Source organism: Schistocerca gregaria, chromosome 5 (assembly GCF_023897955.1).
Source record: "Schistocerca gregaria isolate iqSchGreg1 chromosome 5, iqSchGreg1.2, whole genome shotgun sequence".
Classification (NCBI taxonomy): domain Eukaryota; kingdom Metazoa; phylum Arthropoda; class Insecta; order Orthoptera; family Acrididae; genus Schistocerca; species Schistocerca gregaria.
In genome coordinates, this window is record NC_064924.1 from 171,631,656 (window position 1) to 171,654,372 (window position 22,717).

General features: G+C 43.4%; 1 protein-coding gene across 1 annotated transcript in view; it reads right to left on the reverse strand.

Moving 5' to 3' along the window:
* LOC126272308 (cytochrome P450 6k1-like) overlaps positions 1-5,784 on the reverse strand; it is a 63,274-nt gene extending 57,490 nt beyond the window's left edge. The window contains exon 1 of the mRNA XM_049975082.1: positions 5,722-5,784. The gene's annotated coding sequence lies outside the window, so the exon portion shown is untranslated. The remainder of the gene's footprint in view (positions 1-5,721) is intronic.
* Between the last annotated feature and the right edge of the window lie 16,933 nt (positions 5,785-22,717).

The window sequence follows — 22,717 nt, forward strand, 5'->3', positions numbered from 1 at the left end:
GTAACAAAATTTTCACTTTTTCGTTGATTTACCACACGTCTCAATTACAATGAATAGGCATACGTATTCAAATGCACAGATTTCTAAATAGGCAGAATATGGCGCTGCGGTCGGCAACGCCTATGTAAGACAAGCGTCTGGTGCAGTTGTTAGATCGCTTACTGCTGCTACAATGGCAGGTTATCAAGATTTAAGTGAGTTAGGATGTGGTGTTGCAGTCGGAACATGAGCGATGGGACACAGCATCTCCGAGGAAGCGATTAAGTGGGGATTTTCCCGTACGACCATTTCAAGAGTGTACCTTGGATGTCAGGAATCCGATAAAAATTACATCGAGCGGATGGACGTGTCGGGTATGGAGACAGCCTCGTGCTTCCATGGACCCTGCATGTCAGCAGCAGACTATTCAAGTTGGAGGAGACTGAAATGGTGTGGGGCGTATGCAGTTGAAGTGATATGGGGCCCCTGATAGTCTAGATACAACTCTGACAGGTGACACGTACGTAAGCATCCTGTCTGATCACCTGCATCAGTTCATGTCCATTGTGCAATGGGAAAATCATCGGGACAATGTGACACCCCACACGTTCAGAACTGCTGCAGAGTGGCTCCAAGAACACTCTTCTGAGATTAAACACTTCCACTGGCCACCAAACTCCCCAGACATCAACATTATTGAGCATATCTGGGAGGCCTTGCAACGTGCTGTTCAGAAGAGATCTCCAGCCCCTCGTATTCTTACGGATTTATGGGCAGTTGTGGTGGATTCATGGTGTCAGTTCCTCCAGCACTACTTCAGACATTTGTCGAGTCCACGCCACGTCGTGTTGCAGCACTTCAGTGCACTCAAGGAGGCCCAACACGATATTAGGCAGATACATCAGCTTCTTTGGCTCTTCACTGTAATTTTCTGTTCCAGTCTTTTAGTGGCCTCAGATCACGTTCGAGACACCTAATATAACAATGTTAGACCTGTTTAATTTAATTAACGTAGTCATCGTCATTATCGTCATCAGTAATTTGATGTAGACTACAGGAAACTGGACTTCTACAGAATTCTCGATACATTACTGCCTTCAGCAAAACGTAGCGACTTTGAACCTTTGTGTTTTCTTGAGTCATCCAGCCAATTTCCATTGAGATGCCATCTCACTTTCTCATCTCTTGGAACCCATCGCAAGATTGCCTAGCTCTACTTATCATACTTTAGCTTGACTACATGCACACGCCAGTTTTGTTTTCTATTCAACACGTTTGTAATTACGTCTTCGCCTACAGTCCGTTCCCTTATGAACGGTATACGTTTTCTGTCTATCCTAGCATTTTTCAACAGTTTAACATTGCCGCAGCTGAAACCGTGACGTCTAGTTATAGTTCATGTACTCCTAGAGGTGTCTACATCCATATACTGCAAACCATTGTGAAGTGCGTGGCAGAGTGTACTTCCCAGTGTACCAGCGATTAGAACTTTTTCCGTTCCATTCACATATGGAACATGCGGAGAATGATTGTTCCAATGGCTTTTTGACCCTTGTAATTATCTCAAAATACGGTGCACGGTGGAAGGTAAATCATACTTTAACTAGTCATTCCCTTTCCTATTTCACTCGCAAATAGTGCGATGGAAAAACGACTATCTGTACGCCTCCTACGAGCCCTAATTTCTCTCATCTTTTCTTCGTGGTCCTTACGTGAAATTTACGTTGGTGTCAGTAGAACCATCCTGCAGTCAAGCGCAAATGCCGCTTCTCTAAATTTTCCCAATACTGTTTTGCGACACGAACGTCGCTACCCGTCCAGAGATTCCCATTTGATTTCCCGAACCATCTCCGTAATACTTGTGTGTTCTTCGAACCTACAATTAATAAATCTAGCACCTTCGATGTGTTCCTTTCCCCGTCCAGGTGGGAATCGCAGACTCTCGAGCAGCTCTCAAGAATGGCTCACATTAGTGTTTCATATGTGGGTTCCTTTATAGATGAGCTACACTTCCCTAGATTTCTCCAAATAAATCGAAGTCGACCATTTTCCCTCCCTACTACCGACCTCACGTGCTCTTTCCACTTGATACCGCTCTTCAACGTTAGGCCTTGATATTTGAGCGACGTGACTGTGTTAAGCAGCACACCACAAAGACTGAATTTGAACATTACACCATTGTTTTTCCTGCTCATCTGCATTAAATTACGTTTTTCTACATCTAGAGCAAGCTGCCATTCCTCACATGGAATAGTATTCCCGTCTAAGCCGTCCTGTATCTCCTACAGCCGCTCCACGACAACTCTCTCCCTACACTACTACGTCGTCAGCAAACAGTCGCAGTCACATCGTTTGCGTACACTACTGGCCATTAAAATTGCTGCACCAACAAGAAATGTGGATGATAAACGGGAATTCACTGGACAAATATATTATACTAGACCTGACATTTTCACGCAATTTGGGTGCATAGATCCTGAGAAATCAGTACCCAGAACAACCACCTCTGGCCGTAGTAACGGCCTTGATACGCCTGGACATTGAGTCAAACAAAGCTCGGATGGCGTGTGCAGGTACAGCTGCCCATGCAGCTTCAACACGATACCACAGCTCATCAAGAGTAGTGACTGGCATATTGTGACGAGCCAGTTGCTCGGCCACCATTGACCATACGTTTTCAATTGGTAAGAGATCTGGAGAATGTGCTGGCCAGGGCTGCAGTCGAAAATTTTCTGTACCCAGAAAGGCCCGTACAGGACCTGCAACATGCGGTCGTGCATTATCCTGCTGAAATGTGAGGTTTCGGAGGGATCGAATGAAGGGTAGAGCCACGGGTCGTAACACATCCGAAATGTAACGTCCACTGTTCAAAGTGCCGTCAATGCGAACAAGAGGTAACTGACACGTGTAACCAATGGCACCCCATACCATCACGCCAGGTGTTACGACAGTATGGCGACGACGAATACACGCTTCCAATGTTCGTTCACCGCGACGTCGCCAAACACGGATGCGGCCATCATGATGCTGTAAACAGAATCTGGATTCATCCGAAAAGATGACGTTTTGCCGTTCGTGCACCCAGGTTCGTCGTTGAGTACACGATCGCAGGCGCCCCTGTCTGTGATGCAGCGTCAAGGGTATCCGCAGCCATGGTCTCCGAGCTGATAGTCCGTGCTGCTGCAAACATCGTCGACCTGTTCGTGCACATGGTTGTTGTCTTTCAAACGTTCCCATCGTTTGATCAGGGATCGAGACGTGGCTGCACGATCCGTTACAGCCATGCGGATAAGATGCCTCTCATCTCGACTGCTAGTGATACGAGGTTGTTGGGATCCAGCACGGCGTTCCGTATTACGCTCCTGAACCCATCGATTCCATATCTGCTAACAGTCACTGGATCTCGACCAACGCGAGCAGCAATGTCGCTTTACGATAAACCGCAATCGCGATAGGCTACAACCCGACCTTTCTCAAAGTCGGAAACGTAATGGTAGCCATTTCTCCTTACACGGGGCATCACAACAACGTATCACCAGGCAACCCCGGTAAACTGCTCTGTGCGTATGAGAAATCGGTTGGAAACTTTCCTCATGTCCACACATTGTAGGTGTCGTCACCGGCGCCAACCTTGTGTGAATGCTCTGAAAAGCTAATCAGTTGCATATCACAGCATCTTCTTCCTGTTGGTTAAATTTCGCGCCTGCAGCACATCATCGTCGTGGTGTAGCAATTTTAATGGCCAGTAGTGTGTATAGAGAACAAGTGCGGTCAAATCACACTTCTTGGGGCACTCTTGACGGCACGTTTGTCCCTGATGAAGCTTTGCCAACGACGATTGTTAGGTTCTATTACTTAAGAAGTCTTCAACCCCTCACATATCTGGGAACCTAGTCCTTATGCTCGGACCTTCGTTAACGGTCAGCAGCAGGCCACTATGTCGAACGCATTCCGGAAATCTAGGAATATGGTATCTGAATGTTGCTCTTCATCCATCATGCAAGAAAACAACAAACGGAATTTCGTACTAACGAGGCATTCTCAATCTTTGCACCACTCTGAAATCTTATCAAGATCCGACTGAATGTTTGTGCAGCTTTTTTAAAGCAGTACTTCATTACAGATAACTGCACCATCTGCAAAATGTCTGAGGTTATTACTAACATTGTCTGCGAGGTCATTAACATGCACTAATGGCCATTAAAATTGCTACACCACGAAGATGACGTGCTACAGATGCGAAATTTAACCGACAGGAAGAAGATGCTTTGATATGCAAGTGATTAGCTTTTCAGAGTATTCACACAAAGTTCGTGCTGGTGGCGACACCTACAACGTGCTGATACGAGGAAAGTTTCTACCTGATTTCTCATACACAAACAGCAGTAGACCGGCGTTGCCTGGTGGAACGTTGTTGTGATGCCTCGTGTAAGGAGGAGAAATGCGTACCATCACGTATCCGACTTTGAGAAAGGTCGGATTATAGCCAATCGCGATTGCGGTTTATCGTATCGCGACATTGCTGCTCGCGTTGGTCGAGGTCCAATGACTGTTAGCAGCATATGGAATCAGTGGGTTCAGGAGGGTAATACGGAACGCCGTGCTGGATCCCAACGGCCTCGTATCACTAGCAGTCGGGATGACAAGCATCTTATCCGCATGGCTGTAACGGATCGTGCAGCCACGTCTCGATCCCTGAGGCAACAGATTGGGACGTTTGCAAGACAACAACCATCTGTACGAACAGTTCGACGACGTTTGCAGCAGCATAGACTATCAGCTGGGAGACCATGGCTGCGGTTACCCTTGACGCTTCATCACAGACAGGAGCGCCTTTGATGGTGTACTCAACGACGAACCTGTGTGCACAAATGGCAAAACGTCACTTTTTCGGATGAATCCAGGTTCTGTTTACAGCATCATGATGGTCGCATCCGTGTTTGGCGACATCGCGGTGAACGCACATTGGAAGCATCCAATGAATACCCGTTTATCATCTGCATTTCTTCTCGGTGAAGCAATTTTAGAGGCCAAGTAGTGTATAACACGAATGCCAATAATCCCAGCACACTTACCAGGGGCATATTAATTATATACACTTGTCGATGACTTTCCCGTCGAAGAATAACATGCTGCGTCCTCTTTACCAAGAAATCCTCATTCCAGTCACAAATTTGACGTCATGTCCCATATGATCTCTTTCGATGAAAATTATGTGCTCGTATTGCGTTACTGGCTGGGAGGTGGGGTTTTTCGTTCGCCGGCTGCCAGTCTTTCTATTTAACTCCACTTCGGCGACTTGTCCGTTAATGAAAGTGAGGTGGAATGATTAGAACAACACAATACACTCAGGCCCCAAGCGATGAAATTTTCCGACCCGGCCGGGAATCGAACGCAGGTGCCCGTTATCTTGAGACAGCGAAACTAACCACTTTTTTTCTTCATTTTGTTCGTCATCGTTCTCGTTATTTGGTCTGGGCGGATAATAATTTTTGATGATTGCTTTGCGCCATACTTTTCGGGGGGAATCGAAACTCAATAAAGTAAAAAAAAAGGGGGCCATAGCTTTCAGGGATATCTAGTTTTACCATACTGGGAAGGAGAGTAGTTGAAAATCATGTCTACGTATACATTTGAATAGACTGAGTAAATTTCTCTGCCCTGCAAAGCAGAGTAGCTGATCCGCGTCACTGCATATACCGCTACCGTAATCTTTCCAATGAGCTATTGGTTAGTACTCACCTATGTGGCGCCTAACGTCTGTTGGTACTCCCAGGCTGTCTGCTCCCTGCATATAAACTGTGTATCTCGGTACCAGCAGTGGTGTAATATCCAGTTATCAGTCGTTATCTTTAAGCGCTGACATCTGCGGAGGTCGTTCCGATAACAAACATCCTGTCACAAGATCTCGAGGTGATCAGAGGAAGTCGGGAATATTGCGTTTGGAACACGTGATGAAGCGGTAATCCAAAGGAAAACTGTCACGTTACTTCTTGCATTCCATGTTTCGTTAAGCGTGTTCCGTACGAATTCCAACACTGATCGTTTCCATTGCCCCACCATAATAGTATTCACCTTCTTGGACCGGTCTCTTTCAAGCCACGGCATGTTTCTTCCTCTATACATTTCATTTGCTTTCGTGTAATTTGTATCCCATTTCAAACAAAGAAATGACTTAACAGATAAATGTTGTGAAGCAGCTGATATGTGACTGAAATTTACAACATTAAATTTATTTCATTCTAGCCTCGAAGTGAGTGTGTTAAACGAGTCTTGTTCACAATTTCGTGCAATATCATCCATTTAAACGTACTCACAAGGAGGTAAAAAGTGAAAATATGTCCCTCTGGAGTCATTGTGAAGCTAACTTCAAGGAAGAGTGGTCGCAGCATAATGTGCGTGCTAAAAGCTAATTCTTATGTGCGAGAAATGCTGATTCTTTGTAAACGACCTTTCTAATTTACTATATACTATGCATCCTATACGGTAATTTTATCTGCGTGCTTGTGGATGTATTCAGAAAACTAAGTTAAACATTAAGTAGTTAACAATGTTAGTTCAAAAGTTTTTCTCATTTAGGAAGTCTTTAGTTCGAAGGGGAGAGGAAGGGAGGGAGGGGGATAGTACTTACGTCGAATGTATAGGGTTGCCGTAAGTTGTAGGCTATGTTCACAGTGTGATCCACACTTAAACTAAAGACAATGCTAATAAGTAAACATATAACCAAAAACAAGCAACTTTTGCAACTATCCTTTTGTTTGCGATTCAGCGTATACATCTAGATTAAATTTCAAGATGCTGTTATTGCTCCATCCACACATAACAATACACTGTGAGTCTCTTAAAGGTGTTCAATCTACATAGTTCACAGTGAACGCTTGGTGACACTGAAGTAGTAAAATATGACTTGACTTTGAATTAATGAAACTTCTACCGGGTCGTACTCGTTGCCGGCAGTCTCAGAAACTAATGACATAGCCGATGTATTTCAGTGACCTGCACCATATGATAACGATAATGATGGAGGGCTTTTGAGTGTTCAACACCCTAGTTCGTAGCGCTAATCCTAAAATAATATAGAACAACACGATCGAAAAGACTTCATAAAATTACAGTGTCAAGTTAGGCAGCATCAACAATGAAAATAATAAATTTATTTTTAATGTTATTAAAAAGTTTTGAATAAATGAGGTGGCTTTTAAACTTTAAAAAACTCAGTTCATCCTTTTTTACGCAGTCAAAAATCTATTTTCTGCAATTCATTTATTGCAACAACAAGAACTAATAAATGCCGTAGAAAGTTTTAATCTCATGTATGCATATAGCCAAAAGCCTGAAACTAATACAGTTATTCTGAACTAAGTTCATCACAAGAATGAATGCCAATTTTACGAACGTAGAAATCAGTGAGTTACACCCTTTTGCTCATTGGGATATTATTTTGGCATAATTTCTCACTTAGGCAATAAGTATCCAGTTTGCAAAATAAAGCAAATTTGACTATGTGTGGCATTCATATAAGATGATATTGTAGGCATTTTTTTGACCCGATGGGAATATTAACTGTACCCTGACTTCATTCATTCACTGATGAAAGTTATTTTCAGCAATTTATTTGCGTTTCAGTGTAACACTGAGAAACAGTGATTTTGTTAAATGATAAATTTTCACTAATTTATATGTATTTTGGGCTGCTGATTCTGAATATTATGTTAGAACCGCTATATTGGGCTCCAGGTTTTTGTAAACCGTTTGGTCTGCTGAATATAAAGTTAGAATCGTTCTATTGAACTCCAGTGTCTATCATAATGTGAATATATTTTCAACTAAATTGTTTATTATTGCATACTAACATTTGTTTTTGTTATTTGGAGCTAAATTAGTTATTATTGCATAGCAACATTTGTTTCTTTTATTTGCAGGTACCACTATACTGCAATAATATCTTCCTGTTAGAAGAGAGTTTAACCAGAGACGTATATAGGTGAAATGAAAAACCTATGTTTGACGTGTTATAAACTTTGTTAAGAAGTATGATTAAGAACTTCCCAAAATTTTGTTTTGTTGTCGCGTATAATGTTTGCATACTAACAAAGCCATGCACACGTGTTAACCACCCAAACTGGTTTTGTTACATCTGTGGATAGATAACTCAAATCAGTCAAGAGAAATGTAACCCTACAGTTAAGAAAATCATGTGAACGTTATTTTGACGGTAAAATAGGGGGTCAGGATAAGTCCTGGACCCCATACATTTGTTGTGCTTCATGTGTGACGCTGTTAAGTAGATGGCTGAAAACTGGATCTCGTCACATACGATTTGGAGAGCTATGGTTTGAAGAGAACCATAGAACCACACAGAAGACTGCTGCTTCTGCATTGCACAGATCTCTGGAGTACTCGTGAAGTCCATGCACGCTATCCAGTATGTGATCTTGTGTAAGCTAGAAGGCCTATGCCTCACAGTTCAAACCCACCCATTCCTCAAAGGCCAGAAATATGGAGTATGGATACAGATGAGACCAAAGGTGATAGATTTTTCGAGGCTGAGTTACATTTTGATAGTGAAAGGCAGGACCCATTGTTTTTATATCCACACAAACATTTCAGCTGAATCTCATATGATTACACAGTCTGAATTAAACGATCTAGTTCGTGATGTTGACTTATCAAAGAAACAAGCTGAGATTGTGGCTTTAAGATTGAAAGGATGGAACGCTCTCGATGAAAATGCAAGCGCACACTATTCCCCTAAAAGACATCAACAGTTTGTACATCTTTTCTCCCAGCAAGGCAACTAGGTGTACTGTAATGATGTGGAGTGTTTACTTGAAGTCGTGGGGGAAGCCACACAATCGTAGTAAATGGCGACTTTTCTTTGATGCTTCTTAGTTTCAAAACAGACCTTGTGCACTGCCTCAACTAATATCCTTCGGTCCCTCATGCAGTATGTTGTTTATATGATGGAATCATTTGACAACTTGAAGCTTGTGTGGAACAGTGTGAAATATCATACCTGTGAACGGCATATATGTGGTGATCTGAAGGTGTTAGTCCTGCTTCTTGGGTTAAAACTAAGATATACAAAGTTCTGTTGAATTCTTTGTGAGTGGGAGAGGAAGGACAGAAAAAATTGACTATCTTTGGAAACAATGGCCACAGAGAGACTGTTGAGACGAAAAATGTAGTTGTGAAGTCGGAGAATATCTTCCACCACTACACATCAAGCTGATGTGATTAAGAATGTTGTTTGTCAAAGTGAGAGATCGTAGTGGCAAAGGTTTTGAGTTGCTCAGAATCATGTTCCCTAGGATCAGTGACGCCAAGATCAAAGAGCGCATGTTTATTGGTCCACAAGTAAAGGAACTAATGAATGATCCTGCATTCGCAGAAAGTTTGAATGAATCTGATGCAACTGCATGGAGATCCTTCCAAAGCGTTGTAAAAAACTTCCTGGGAAAGTATAAGGTTGATGACTATGAAGAACTGGTCAATTTTCTAATTGAGAATTATAGGAAACTTGGCTGTAAAATGTCTGTAGATGAAGAGGGAGACTTTAATATATCCAACAAATAATCAGAGAAGTTGAGTGTCAAGTGCGTTTCTCACACGAAGAGGTTGAAGTAGAAGAAATGTTAAGAAATGTAGGAACATATATTTGCTCAGCGAGGAAGACAGGATACAAATTTCAGAATACCTCAGCAGTCAGTATCAAATATTCGGTGATGAGGACGAAGACGTGGAGAGCAAACGGAAAAAAAATTCAAAGGCATCATTCAACATACCCTAGACAACTATGTTTCGAGTAAGGTTTTAAGGGATGGGAAAGATACACCATGGTTTAACAGTGATGTTAGAAAAGCGGTATGTAAACAAAGTGCACTTCATCTCAGATTCAAGAGAAGTAAAAACCTAGCTGAAAAACAAAACCTGAACGAAGCGAAAATGAGCGTAAGGCGAGCAATGAGAGAAACGTTCAATGATTTTGAAAGTAAGACGTTGTCAACCGACTTGAGTAAAAGCCGCAAGAGATTTTGCTCGTATGTAAAAGCGGCAAGTGGGTCAAAATCATCTATTCATTCTCTCAGCGACCATACCGGCACCGAAACGGAAGATAACAGAGAGAAGGCCAAAATACTGAATTCGGTCTTCCGAAGTTGTTTCACCAGGAAGATCGTAACACTGTCCCTCCTTTCAATGGTCGTGGGAACGTCGAAATGACAGATATTGAGGTAACCGATCGCGGAACTGAAAGCAGCTACAATCGCTTAGTAGTGGAAAGGCGTCAGGACCAGACGAGACACTATAAGATTCTATAACGATTAAGCGAAAGAACCTGCTCCCCTTCTAGCAGTAATTTATCGTAGATCACTTGAGCAACGAAAGGTACCTAACGACTGGAAAACAGCAGGTCGCTCCCGTTTTTAAGAAGGCCGTAAGAAAGATCCACACAATTATAAACCTATATCGTTAATGTCAATCGGTTGTAGAATTATGGAACATACACTCCTGGAAATGGAAAAAAGAACACATTGACACCGGTGTGTCAGACCCACCATACTTGCTCCGGACACTGCGAGAGGGCTGTACAAGCAATGATCACACGCACGGCACAGCAGACACACCAGGAACCGCGGTGTTGGCCGTCGAATGGCGCTAGCTGCGCAGCATTTGTGCACCGCCGCCGTCAGTGTCAGCCAGTTTGCCGTGGCATACGGAGCTCCATCGCAGTCTTTAACACTGGTAGCATGCCGCGACAGCGTGGACGTGAACCGTATGTGCAGTTGACGGACTTTGAGCGAGGGCGTATAGTGGGCATGCGGGAGGCCGGGTGGACGTACCGCCGAATTGCTCAACACGTGGAGCGTGAGGTCTCCACAGTACATCGATGTTGTCGCCAGTGGTCGGCGGAAGGTGCACGTGCCCGTCGACCTGGGACCGGACCGCAGCGATGCACGGATGCACGCAAAGACCGTAGGATCCTACGCAGTGCCGTAGGGGACCGCACCGCCACTTCCCAGCAAATTAGGGACACTGTTGCTCCTGGGGTATCGGCGAGGACCATTCGCAACCGTCTCCATGAAGCTGGGCTACGGTCCCGCACACCGTTAGGCCGTCTTCCGCTCACGCCCCAACATCGTGCAGCCCGCATCCAGTGGTGTCGCGTCAGGCGTGAATGGAGGGACGAATGGAGACGTGTCGTCTTCAGCGATGAGAGTCACTTCTGCCTTGGTGCCAATGATGGTCGTATGCGTGTTTGGCGCCGTGCAGGTGAGCGCCACAATCAGGACTGCATACGACCGAGGCACACAGGGCCAACACCCGGCATCATGGTGTGGGGAGCGATCTCCTACACTGGCCGTACACCTCTGGTGATCGTCGAGGGGACACTGAATAGTGCACGGTACATCCAAACCGTCATCGAACCCATCGTTCTACCATTCCTAGACCGGCAAGGGAGCTTGCTGTTCCAACAGGACAATGCACGTCCGCATGTATCCCGTGCCACCCAACGTGCTCTAGAAGGTGTAAGTCAACTACCCTGGCCAACAAGATCTCCGGATCTGTCCCCCATTGAGCATGTTTGGGACTGGTTGAAGCGTCCTCTCACGCGGTCTACACGTCCAGCACGAACGCTGGTCCAACTGAGGCGCCAGGTGGAAATGGCATGGCAAGCTGTTCCACAGGACTACATCCAGCATCTCTACGATCGTCTCCATGGGAGAATAGCAGCCTGCATTGCTGCGAAAGGTGGATATACACTGTACTAGTGCCGTCATTGTGCATGCTCTGTTGCCTGTGTCTATGTGTCTGTGGTTCTGTCAGTGTGATCATGTGATGTATCTGACCCCAGGAATGTGTCAATAAAGTTTCCCCTTCCTGGGACAATGAATTCACGGTGTTCTTATTTCAATTTCCAGGGGTGTATTTTATGCTAAAGAATTATGACGTTTTTCGAGAATGAACACCTCCTCTGTAAAAATTAATATCGATTCCGCAAACAGACATCTTGCGAAACTCAGCTCGCTTTGTTCCTCCATGAGATCCATAGCACAGTGGATATCGGCGCTCAGATTGATGCCGTGTTCCTTGATTTCAGTAAGGCATTTAACCACCGTCCCGCATTGAAATTTAATGAAAAAAATTCGAGCAAGGCGTTTAACCACCGTCTCGCATTGCCATTTAATGAAAAAAATATGAGCTTACAGAGAATCTGAAATGAGCGTATGGCATTGCTGGCCGGGAGGCCCCATCCAGGGGATTTCGGCCACCGAGTGCGAGTCTGATATATAAGTTGGCGCCGCATTGGGCGACTTACGTGCCGGTGATGCGGATAAAATGATGATGAGGATAACACAACACCCCGTCCACGAGCGGAGAAAATCTCCAACCCGGCCTGGTATCGAACCACGTCGCGCAACATGGGAGACAAGCAAGTTACTACTGATCTAAGCAGGAGGACTGGAGTATCGGAGCAGACTTGCGATTGGATTCAAGACTCAACACGTCTCTCTTAACGGAACAAAACTGACAGATATAAAGGTAATATCCGGAGTACCACAAGGAGGTGTGATAGGACCGTAGCTGTTTATATATGATCTAGTAGAAAGCGTCGGACCAAAGTAGCAACGCCAGTAGGTAGTGCGAACTTACAGAACTCACTGCAGATAGTTGATGATTGGTGCAGGCTCTGACAGTCGACCCTGAACATAAATCAATGTAACATATTGAGCACGCATAGGAAAAGAAATCCACTATTGTACAGCTACACTACTGATGACAAACAGCTGGAGACAGCGTCTGCCGTAAAATATCTAGGCGATCTTAAGTGGGATGACCACATAAAACAGATAGTGGGAAAAGGAGGTACCAGCCTCAGATTCATCGGAAAAATCTTAAGGAAATGTAACTCCTCCACGAAAGAAGTGGCTTATAAGGGGCTTTTTCGCCAGATTCTTGAGTATTGTTCATCTATCTGGGATCCCTATCAGGTAGGACTGATAGAGGAGACAGAGAAGATCCAACGAAGAGCGGCGCGGTTGGTTACGGGATCGTTTAGCTGGCGAGAGAGCGTTACGGAGATGCTAAACGAACTCCACTGGCAGACGTTACAAGAGAGGCGTTGTACATCACGGAGAAAGCTATTGTTGAAATTTCGGAACAGCATGTTTCAGGAGGAGTCGGACAACATATTACTTCCCCGCTACCTCACATATACGTCTCAAGTATTGACCACGAGGAGAAAATTCGAGAAATTATAGCCAATACAGAGGCTTACCGACAACCATTCTTCCCACGCACTATTCGCAAGTGGAACAGGATTGGAGGGATCAGATAGTGGTACCGAAAGTACCCTCCGCCACACACCATTAGGTGGCTTGCGGAGTATGATGTAGGACGTCAGATCAGGCCGAATCAAGCCCCTCCACCAAAGTAGTCAAAAGACTCATGTCCCAGGAAGAAAGAGACAGGAAAAAGTGATTCCCGTATTTGTCGCACTGAGTTTTAAGGTGGCAGATTTTAGTTAATCGCACTGTAGGTTGTTAATTAATAACGCAAAAAATGTGAGGTAAGAGCGCCCTCTGAGTGGTTAATTTATAGAGTTTTCTGCGGTCCTGGAAATAGGTCTTTTCGATTTCCTTGTTTCATCCACTTAACCGCCAAGTTCCCTCAACGCAAAGACGTAACATTGACACGGTCAGATGATGCAGAGGAGAAGAAGAGTTTACACATAATGCAAAATAGTCTAATGAATTTTTTCTGCAGGTGTTGGCAATGTTTAGATGCTGTGGTAGTTTTCTATTTGACTCTTTCAAGCAAATGAAATGGTTTACATTAAATGTTAAATTTAACCGTCTGGATAACAGACAAGCTGCGGCGGGGCACGTTATAACTCTTCATTCGTAACTTTCATCGCATCTACCTCAACAGGCTTCTTCTTGGTCTGCCCTTCAAACTGGCTGTGAGCACTATGGGACTTCACATCTGAGGTCATCAGTCCCCTAGAATTTAGAACTACTCAAACCTAACTAACCTAAGGACAGCTCACACATCCATGCCCGAGGCAGGATTCGAACCTGCGACCGTAGCAGTTGCGCGGTTCCAGACTGAAGCGCCTAGAACCACTCGGCCACAACGGCCGGCGTGCCCCTTCATTCTGCCTTGGTAGGTACTCGTTATGCCGACAAAAGCAGCACTGAAGAAAAATCAACTAAATACCTACCGAATAACGCAAGCTTGGATGCGCTCGGAATTCTAAATAATTTACTTGAAAAGTTTTAAAATTGGATTGATTACACTTTATTGCCTCCAAAACATATTGTAAATGGTTATCAAGACGATATTTACCGTCAAACTAATATTGGTGCAAGTTAACGACTGTTTTTAGTTCGAGTTCTCCACACGAAGGCAGCCAGAAGCTTACGCCTGCAGACTTCTTAGAAAGTCCAAATGTTGCAAGATGTTCCCGAAACACGCCAAGCGGAGTTTAAGTACGGACCAAAACGTTCACATGCAAATAACGTCTAAATAAATCCACTTAAAATTTCCAGATATAACTGTTGTTGTTGTTGTTGTCTTGAGTCCTGAGATTGGTTTGATGCAGCTCTCCATGCTACTCTATCCTGTGCAAGGTTCTTCATCTCCCAGTACTTACTGCAACGCGTATCCTTCACAATCTGCTTAGTGTGTTCATCTCTCGGTCTCCCTCTACGATTTTTATCCTCAACGCTGCCCTCCAATGCTAAATTTGTGATCCCTTGATGCCTCAGAACATGTCCTACCAACCGGTCGCTTCTTCTTGTCAGGTTGTGCCACAAACTCCTCCCCAATTCTAGTCAATACCTCCTCATTAGTTATGTGATCTACCCTTCTAATCTTCAGCATTCTTCTGTAGCACCACATTTCGAAAGCTTCTATTCTCTTCTTGTCCAAACTATTTATCGTCCATGTTTCACTTCCATACATGACTACACTCCATACAAATACTTTCAGAAACGACTTCCTGACATTTAAATCTATACTCGATGTTAAAAAATTTCTCTTCTTCAGAAACGGTTTCCTTGCCTTTGCCAGTCTACATTTTATATCCTCTCTACTTCGACCATCATCAGTTATTTTGCTCCCCAAATAGAAAAACTCCTTTACTACTTTAAGTGTCTCATTTCCTAATCTAATTCCCACCAGCATCACCCGACTTAATTCGACTACATTCCATTATCTTCGTTTTGCTTTTGTTGATGTTCATCTTATATCCTTCTTTCAAGACACTGTCCATTCCGTTCAACTGCTCTTCCAAGTCCTTTGCTGCCTCTGACAGAATTGCAATGTCATCGGCGAACCTCAACGTTTTTATTTCTTCTCCATGGACTTTAATACCTACTCCGAATTTTTCTTTTGTTTCCTTTACTGCTTTCTCAATATACAGATTGAATAACATAGGGGACAGGCCACAACCCTGTCACACTCCCTTCCCAACCGCTGCTTCCCTTTCATGCCCCTTGACTCTTATAACTGTCATCTGGTTTCTGTACAAATTGTAAATAGCCTTTTGCTCCCTATATTTTACCCCTGCCACCTTTAGAATTTGAAAGAGAGTATTCCAGTCAACAATGTCAAAAGCTTTTTTCTAAGTCCACAAATGCTAGAAATGTAGGTTTGCCTTTTCTTAATCTATTTTCTAAGATAAGTCGTAGGGTCAGTATTGCCTCACGTGTTCCAACATTTCTGCGGAATCCAAACTGATTTGAACTATAGTGTTAAAACTAAAGCCGCTTTACAATTCCGGTAACACAACCGTTAGAACGTAATATTCCTTTTTTCTTAACAAAAATTCTCTTGCAGGGGTTTCACATTGACCAGTACAGTAAGATAATTCACGAGCGACTCCCAGAGATACAGATTGTAGCAGAAGGTGTTAAATTCTGCCTAGACGTCGAATATGGGATGTCTAGGAAACCTGCTTTCTCGGATAACTAGACAGTTCAAGCAAATCGTATTAATGAGTTTTATTACGAAAAGTAAATGACAATACTTAGCTTTGAGAATTACATGAGTGTGTCGCAAAGCAAAGGGCGACATGCAGAATAAACAAGCTTCTTCAGTATAGCAATTCCGAGACTGAGCTACATAGAATGTACAAGCAAGTAACGAGCTTTGACGCCTCTATTCAGGTCGCTGGTCTCGAAGCTTCTCGTAAAACTGGCCGCGAACAGTCGGGAGCGGCGCTTATGGTCCCTTCGCATACAGGCTGCTGCTGTTGCAATGTCGTCCTGGAGTCGGGTCGGTCAGCGTGTAATTGGCTGACGTCTTTTTCACAGCCCTCTCTGCTCTCTCGTTCCCGACTGGCGTGCCGGCGCTTTACTTTACGCCGTAACACACGGCATTACACAAAGCACGGGAAATGGTTAATTACTATTGGCTGATGATTTAGGCAGTCAATCAGAACAGCTCGAACACTTCTACTCTAGCGATAGTTCCTAAATCATGCAATAGATTTACAAAAATGAATTTGTAAAAGAAACCCAGAATTTGCGAGGCCAACATTTGAATATTTCTAGCATGGTGCAGCAGAGTCAGCAACTGTAAAATGTAATTATATTAAATTTCAGCCTCCAGTTGCATAAGTAAATAAACTTTACCTAGGATTCGGCTGTAATAATGTAGCCGTCTTCAGAAATGTCACAATATAAAATTAAAATTAAAACATACCTGATATTGACCTTGTCACACTTAAAATGTTGGTGCTATCGGCAAAACATCAGTAGAAGTGACGCAACCTTATGACTATGTACTGTACCACCAACATTTTAAGTTTGACAATGCCAATATCTGGCATATTTTAATTTTAATCTGAAGAAGGGCACATTATTATAGCCGAAACCTAGGTAAAGTTTAATTACTTGTGCAATTGGAGGCTGATATTTAATATAATTAGAAACCATAGTTAATTTAAGTAAAACCAAATACAATTTATTCCCAGAAATGAAATACTAACTAATTTAACACCTAAAATTTCTTCTGGCTGCTTTTATACAAAGGCATGCACGGTAGGATACATTTTACATACGTCACATGACTTCTGATAGGACACGAATTTTCCCTCTCATATATATTACAAAGTTTACAATGACATAAAACATCCACACTTTGCGTATGTGGTTTGTGCCTCATTGAGTGGAGACTGCCCCAGTACGTTTCGTAACTACTCTATACTTGATTAGAGTTTGTTGAAAACCAGATGGAAAGACAAAGATCAAATCCCTCCGTCTGTGGGTCTGTATCTAATCCTCCTTGTATTCAGATTCCCACTGCAAGCTGAAATTGATGAAGTTCCTCAGAAGGATTCTAAGTACACAATTAAACGGAAAACTGCAGTTATTCCAAGCTGTTAAATTTTGTTTTATGCAACACACATCCCGAAACCCAGACCATTCAAAAACCTTATGCCGCCTGTTCAGAATCTTTATGATAAAAGCGTAAAGCAGCAGAAAGTAGAAGCATAATGACCTTCCCATGAAAGTATTACTAATTCCTGTAAAACGGGCATCAACGTATAATGGCCACTAAATGCAGAGCAGTTTAAGACGTCGCAAAACAGAAAACGGAGAGAGAAAAACAAAAACATAATAACTTCCTAAGAGATTTAAATTATGTGCCTGAGTGGGAACCGAATCCTCGAAATTGATCTTACTACCAACCACAAAACATAAAGCCAAGAAAACGGAACAAAAATCATAAAATAGAAAGTCCATAGATATAGATGAAGAATACAAGCTTGTTAACAAATTTAGTAAATGAATCGTTTCCGTAATGCAACTTTCCTTTATGTCTAAAACAGGGAAGGGCGTTGACTCTGCTAATGACTGGTATCGCAGGAGATACAGTAAACTATAGGCATTTCTGGAAGACAATTTAAAATGATTTATCTCAATAAATACACCCAAGCCGGCCGGTGTGGCCGAGCGGTTCTAGGCGCTTCAGTCCTGAACCGCGTGACGCTGCGGTCGCAGGTTCGAATCCTGCCTCGGGCATGGGTGTGTGTGATGTCCTTAGGTTAGTTAGGTTTAAGTAGTTCTAAGTTCTGATGACCTCAGATGTTAAGTCCCATAGTGCTCAGAGCCATTTTAACCATTTGAAATACACCATTCTAAGTGGGTCGCCGCTCATGTTCAGTAGACAGTAAGCAAATCAGGATTTACAAAAGTGATACTTGACGCTCTTGACAAGGAACGAGCTGTCACAAGGCCTTTAATAGTTACGACCGTAAGATGACCGCCCCGGGTAGCTCAGTGGTGTTCGGTCAGAGGGTTACGTGCCCTCTGTACTAAAAAAAATGAGTCAATCGATCAACAACGAACATAAATGGATGTCTTACGACGTCCGCCCCGAGCAGTTGCAACGGACAAAAGCGAACAAAATGAGATTTTTAAAAAAGTGGTCAGCGTGACAGAATGTCAATCCTAAGGGACCGGGTTCGATTCCCGGCTGGGTCGGAGATTTTTTCCGCTCAGGGACAGGGTGTTCTGTTGCCCTAATCAACATCACTTCATCCGCATCGACGCGCAAGTCGCCGAAGTGGCGTCAAATCGAGGGACTTGCACCCGGCGAACGGTTTACCCGACGGGAGGCCCTAGTCACATAACCTTAAACCGTGAGATGTTACGAAAAGGCTAGGATTATAAAGAACTGAATCCGATCACACATAGCAGATAGGGATAAATATAAGGGTTGTTCAAAAAGTTTTCTTTCGAAGCCCATACACTCCATAATCAGTATGCCAATGAGACAAAATAGCCGAGAGCATTGAGATAATCATCCTACCGACGCACCAGATTGAAGAGAGCTGTTTGGTAAAACACTGTGTCCTGCTGCGTGAAGAACTCCGAAACTGCCTCGTCCAAGAGGAACCGTCGACGGCGTCTTGTGTCGAATCACAATCAGTGCGGAACTTGGCACACGATTCCACAACGGTGGTTTTGGGACAGACATGCCCCCCCCCCCCCACACACACACATACGTTCTTCATTCTCTGATGGATGTGTCCGATGTTTGTCCCTTGGAAGCCAAGAAAACAATAACAGTATGTTTCTCCCGTTTGGATGTGTATGTTAGTAACATCACCGTATTTTGTGTTTCCACATGTACTGCATGCACTTCGGAAAAACACGAATGCCACACTAATCTCTTGGCTACATGTCGGTGCTTATATATCCGCATCGGACTCGTACTAAGTTGCATATACACCGTGTGATCAAAAGTATCCGGACACCTGGCTGAAAATGACTCATAAGTTCGTGACGCCCTCCATCGGTAATGCTGGAATTCAGTGCGGTGTTGGCTAACGCTTAGCCTTGACGACAGTTTCCACTCTCGCAGGCATACTTTCAGTCAGGTGCTGGAAGACTTCTTGGAGAACGGCAGCCCCTTCTTCACGGAGTGCTGCACTGAGGAGAGGTACTGATGTCGATAGGTGAGGTCTGGCATGAAGTCAGCGTTCCAAAACATCCCAAAGGTGTTCTATAGGATTCAGGTCAGGACTCTGTGCAATCCAGTCCACTGCAGGGATGTTATTGTCGTGTAACCATTCCGCCGCAGGCCGTGCACTATCAACAGGAGTTCGATCATGTTGAAAGACGCAAACTCCATCCCCGAATTGCTCTTCAACAGTGGGAAGCTTCTTAAAACATCAATGTAGGGCGGCGCTGTGGTAGTGTCAGGCAAAACAACAAGGGTTACAAGTGCTTCCCATGGAAAACACGACCACACCACAACACCACCGCCTCCGAATTTTACTGTTGACACTACACACGGTGGCAGATGACGTTCACCGGACATTCTCAATATCCACACCCTGCCATCGGTTCGCCACATTGCGTACCATGATTCGTCACTCCACACAACGTTCTTCCACTGTTCAATCGTCTAATGTTTGCGCTCCTTACACCAAGCGAGGGGTCGTTTGGCATTTATCGGCTTGATGTGTGGCTTATGAGCAGCCGCTCGACCACGAAATCTAAGTTTTGTCACCTTCCGCCTAACTGTTATAGTACTTGCAGTGGATCCTGATGCAGTTTGAAATTGCTGTGTGATGGTTTGAATAGATGTCTGCTTAATCCACATTACGACCCTCTTCAACTGTTGGCAGTCTCTTGTCAGTCAACAGACGAGGTCTTTTGTGCTGTACGTGTCCCTTCATGTTTCAACTTCGCTATCACAACGGAACGGTGAACCTAGGGATGTTTAGGAGTGTGGAAATCTCGCATACAGACGTATGATACAAGCGACACCCAATCACCTGAGCACGTTCGAAGTGCATCAGTTCTGCGGAGCTCCCCATTCTGCTCCCTCACGATGTCTAATGACTACTGAGGTCGCTGATATGGAGTACCTGGCAGTAGGTGGCAGCATAACGCACCTAATATGAAAACGTATATTTTTGGGTGTGTCCGGATATAATTTTGATCACATAGTGTACGTTGCACCAACCTCCTCTAACGGAAATTTTTTGATCGTCCCTTACGTAATAGAAACCTCAAATAAGGCTAAAACCACAGTGAAACATTTATCAGAAGCAAAATACATTAATTTAGAAATTCCTTAGGACAGAATATTAGGACCAAAACTGTTCCTGATGTATATCAAGCTATTCCAGATGGTAATAGTCATAGGCAAAAAAATTCTTTTTGTGGATGACAGCAATATTAAGCTCACTAAATACACGTATACACACACACACACACACACACACACACACACACACACACACACACACAAAGGAGCAAATGAAACTTTCTTCAAAGTTTATGGTTGGTCAATATGCACTATCGGTGTCATTTAGTTACATACTATTCACACTTGAACACAACTTTTAGCTTCCACAAATTGTGACCACAGTGCTCAAATTAGTGAAAAGAGTGGTAGGAATAATAACAAAAAATAGTAATCGGATTCATTGCGAAGCCCTGTTGAAGGCATTCGATATTGTAACTACACCATGTGACCGATCCAGGCTGCGCTACGAGTGCATTTGCCAAGCAAAAATAAACAAAAAGCTCGAAACAGGATTCACTGTCAGGGAATATGTGGTACAATAAACTGCCGAAGAACATGGAGGAGAGCGTTCAAACCAACATATTTATAAAGACACTTAAGCAATGCAGTCCATACAGTGAAGGGCTGCTTACTTATCATAGAGGAAGTGTGTTGTAAAAAAATTTAGCATAGGTAGATGATAATAAAACATATGTCACGTCACAGCTCTGATTTAGGTTACTTTTTAAACTATCTTACACCAAATCTGCTAAAATGTTATCCTCTTGGCAGCTCAACAATTCCTATACTGTGGAAGAATGCTCGCGCAGTTTTCGCCCAAGTTGCTGTATAAAAAATGGAAAGTAAACGTTATCGTCGCAGCTTCCACGCCAAACGATAGCGAGTGCTCATTGCCTGCATTAGATTTCAACATTATGAAATAAGTTCTTTATAAGGATGTATAAACAAATCTGCATTTAGTACCAGAGACAAGGCGAACGACGTTGTTCTGTTGTTCACAGATTCTCCTTGTATTAACACCTGTAAGTATATAAACACCTGCACGTATTCTGAATTACATTTTTTTTTATAATCTGTAATATTAGAAAGTGTCCAATATCCTTGTAAAAGTGGTCCTCTGTTGAATAAAGCAACTACTACTACGTTTACATTAGTAGAGAGTGCTCCAAACAGAAAAGCCGCCTTATTGAACCAAATTGAAAAACTCGTCCTGTTGGTGAAGTTTATGTTTATTTTTTTTACTCTTTTCAGTCTTGCGGTCTGCTATTTCCATCTCTTTTACTCAAGAATTAACTTTTCCTTTATTCATCTGCAATTCAGATTTACAGTCATTATTGTAACAGCAAAATATGTATGTAAATGTATAAGTAGGTTCTGGAACCAAATTTATATTTGGGATGTCAGTATTTATAGCCATTACGTACGGTATGATTATCACATTCAAGCAATCTTTTTATCTGTAAGCCTTAATTCACTTCCTTGCATTGTGTTATATGTTGTTTATCTACCGGCATCCCAGTCGCGCTGGTTATCTTGCGTGACACGATATACGACATCCTGTGGGGATTCATCAAGATTACGGGATCCCTCTCCAAGGAGACTATGTAGAAATTTTTCTCTACACTTGACGGCAACTTTTGACTGTTTACGTTAAACACGTTTCGGGCCAGTACCATTAATTTTATCATCTGGTTCGATCAGTTGTAGAATTTTGGAACACGTATTATGTTCGAGTATAATGTCTTTTCTGGAGACTAGAAATCTACACTGTAGGAATCAGCATGGGTTTCGAAAAAGACGGTCGTGTGAAACCCAGCTCTCGCTATTCGTCCACGAGACTCAGAGGGCCTTAGACACGGGTTCACAGGTAGATGCCGTGTTTCTTGACTTCCGCAAGGCGTTTGAGACAGTTCCCCACAGTCGTTTAATGAACAAAGTAAGAGCATACGGACTATCAGATCAATTGTGTGATTGGATTGAGGAGTTCCTAGATAACAGAACGCAGCATGTCATTCTCAATGGAGAGAAGTCTTCCGAAGTAAGAGTGATTTCAGGTGTGCCGCAGGGGAGTGTCATAGGACCGTTGCTATTCACAATATACATAAATGACCTGGTGGATGACATCGGAAGTTCACTGAGGCTTTTTGCAGATGATGCTGTGGTGTATCGAGAGGTTGCAACAATG